Genomic DNA, 3224 nt, shown 5'->3' with positions numbered 1-3224 from the left:
TTTTTTTCTCTGGTACCGGGAATCAATCTCATGACCTTGCGCTTGCCAGGCAGGCTCTGTGCCACTGAGCTAAATCCCCAGCCCAAGGCTATATATTTTCTTATTAGTTTTTATTTTTGTAAATTCTTCAAAATGTACAGAATTGCTACATATTTTAATCTTTCTGTCTCTATTTGATTTTAACACAAAAAGATCACATAGTAGCCAATTATTTATTTGTTTATTTATTACTTACTATACTTTGGGGATCATTCCCTAACCAGTGTGTAAATATACCCTTTGTGTGTGTGCATGTGTGTTTTTTTTTTTTGTACTGGGAATCGAACTCAGGACCTTGCACTTGCCAGGCAGGCGCTTATGCCACTGAGCTATGTCCCCCGCCCCATGTTTTTAATTTGATTTAATTTGTTTTAATTGGTAAATATATAAAAATTATACATATGATGAGGTACTGTGTAATGTTTTGGTACATATATACATTGTATAATGTTTAAATTGGATCATCCTTCTATTTTTAATGGTTATATAAAAAGTTATTGGTTACAGTGTGCCACTATTTATTTAACCAAATCCCTATGATAAATATTTTGGGTTGCACAGTGGCAGACACTTACAATTTCAGCTACTCTGGAGGCTGAGGCAGAAAGACTGCAAGTTTGAGAACAGCCTGGGCAAGTTAGTCTTTGTATCAAAATAAAAATGTAACATAAATTGTCTGGGGATATAACTCCGTAGTAGACTACTGAAAGAAATTTGGTTTTCTTTACTTGTATAGCCTGGTTACTATTATCCATAATGTTATACTACATCTTTGTACTTACCAAAACATCAACAGGGAAGTTCTTGTACACTGGGGACTGTGTTAAAGACTATGAATATTTTACATTTTGATAGAAATTACCAAATTGTTATCCAGAAAGTTTGCAACGAATAATATTTTAACAAAAGTGTTTGAGGGTATTTATTTCCCAATCCTAACTGTTGGTTATCAAGCTTTTTTTGTTGTGACAATCAAATAACTTGAATGGCATCATATTCTGATATTTGTTTATTATGAATGAAGTAGAGATACTGTTAAAATGTTAGGCCCTTTGTAGTTTTTTTCTTTAAACTATTTACATTGATTGTTTATTTTTCCCTAGGCTCTCCATCTTTTTCAGTAACTATCAGTGGAGCGTACATGAACGGCTAACATTTATTAAGTAAATTATTCCTTGGATAATTTATTCAACCAAGCACCAAGTGAGGAACACTTGGAATGTTTGCAATATTATCATGAGGTTTTAAGATTCTGGTACATACATCTTTGTATTCTGGGTCAAATGTTCTTTCAAGTTCGATTTCTGGAAGGGGAATTGCTGATTTAAATAAAGGTAAATTATTCATTCCAATGTTCAAAAATAGCATTTTTGTGGTAGAGGAATGGTCCACTTGGGAGCAGAGGGAAAAAGAAAGGGAAACTAAATGGTTGCTCTTAATTGCAAAGCCCATCATCTCTAAATTAAGAGTTGAACTTGCAGGCAGATTGATCATGTTATTATCCAAAGTGTTTTCATCAGTAAGCTTCTTAAAATCCTAAATCTCTTTGAGTAACTCAACCTCCTGGGAGTCTGCAAATTTCAGGGTTAAAAAAGGAGGAATATTAATTTTGTAAAGTAATAGTATTAAATAATCATAGAAACATTCTGAATCATTCCCCCCCCCCCCCCCCGTACTGGGAATCAAACTCACGGTGTCACACTTGTCAGGCAGGCACTGTGCCACTGAGCTAAATCCCCAGCCCCTGGCCATGCCATTTCAGTGTCGGCTTTACATTTCTGTTTACCCTTGTCTGAGTGGGTGCATAATGCTTGAGGGAATGTTGGGCAGTTTGGTAGTTTATTAATTTAAATTGAATGGAAGGAGTGGGAGAATTGAGTCAGTTGACTTCTGAGAAGTGTAGACTCCTGAACAGGCAGAGCACGAAAGAAACTGTTCACAAAACCATCCATTAAACGAGAAGAATGTAGGAAACAGTGTTGGTGAGAATGAATTGAATAAATTCTGTCTTTATTCCTTACAATTTGGTGATTAGCAGTAAGTGTAATAGAAAATAGGGTGAAGTCGTTTTTACAATTCTGTTTTGAGTGATAATTAGGATACCAGTTCAAGCCAAGCTGTATTAATGGCCACAATGCCAACCTTTGTTTTACAAGGTTTACTGGGGGTGACACTGTGTTAAACTAGGCATTCCAGGATTGCTTAGGGCAGTTTTTTTTTTTTTAATTTCTTTTAAAGAGAAAAACAAAAGAAAACAAAAAAACAAAACAAAAAAACTCCACAAAGTCAAAAACAAAACAAAAAAACAATAATAAAAATGATACAAAATTTCAAAACAAGGTGATAGGAATTAACAATAGTTGTTATATTACATATTGTTATCTTCAAAGTAGTCGCTCAGACCACCAGACATAGGCATGCAAGATTGATAAAACAATTAAGCATTAACTGTTCTTTTCAACAAACCAATAGAAATCAGTAGTACGATTATCCCAGCTATCATGTGTGTGTGTGTGTGTGTGTGTGTGTGTGTGTGTGTGTATTTCCCCTCCTTCTTTTCTCCTTTCCCCCATCCCAGCTGTTCCTCCCTTTTAAAAAATGGTGAACATAAAAATGAAACCGAGTTTCAAAACAGGCTATTAGGACAGCTACAATAGTTGATATACTATGTATTGTTGTCTTCCTAGTAGTAATTCAGAGTAGAAGATATAGGCATGATATCTTGTCTATACAATATTAGCACAAAACTTTTTAATGAACTAAGGGAAACTAGCTGTGTAACAGTAACTATCTTGTATAAACATATATTTTTTTTCTTTTTTCCTTTCTTTGTTTCCCCTTTTGTTAGGGTAGTTTTGACCAAGGCTGAGAGCTGCATTGAGTTAACAGAAAATTGAAGTTAATAACATCATTTAAAAAAATAATGGTCTACACAAACATTTTCTGCATTCATATTACTAACAAAATGACTAGGCAAATTTTATTTGTTTTCAATAATTATGCATATATTTATTAATGAAAAATATATAAAATATTAATTTATTTTTCTTTTACAATTTACTGTCTTGTGAAAACAGAAGCCTCAAACAAAACCTATTCAAATTAAATTGTCATTTATCTTTGTTATCACTATGTACTATGTACATGTTTAGTTTTGTTTGTAGCAGTAATTCGGTTAGAGATTT

This window comes from Chinchilla lanigera, unplaced genomic scaffold (genome assembly GCF_000276665.1).
Source record: "Chinchilla lanigera isolate Chin_1 unplaced genomic scaffold, ChiLan1.0 scaffold00007, whole genome shotgun sequence".
Taxonomy (NCBI): Eukaryota; Metazoa; Chordata; class Mammalia; order Rodentia; family Chinchillidae; genus Chinchilla; species Chinchilla lanigera.
The sequence above is the reverse complement of the archived record's forward strand: the minus strand, read 5'-3'. Positions refer to the sequence as shown.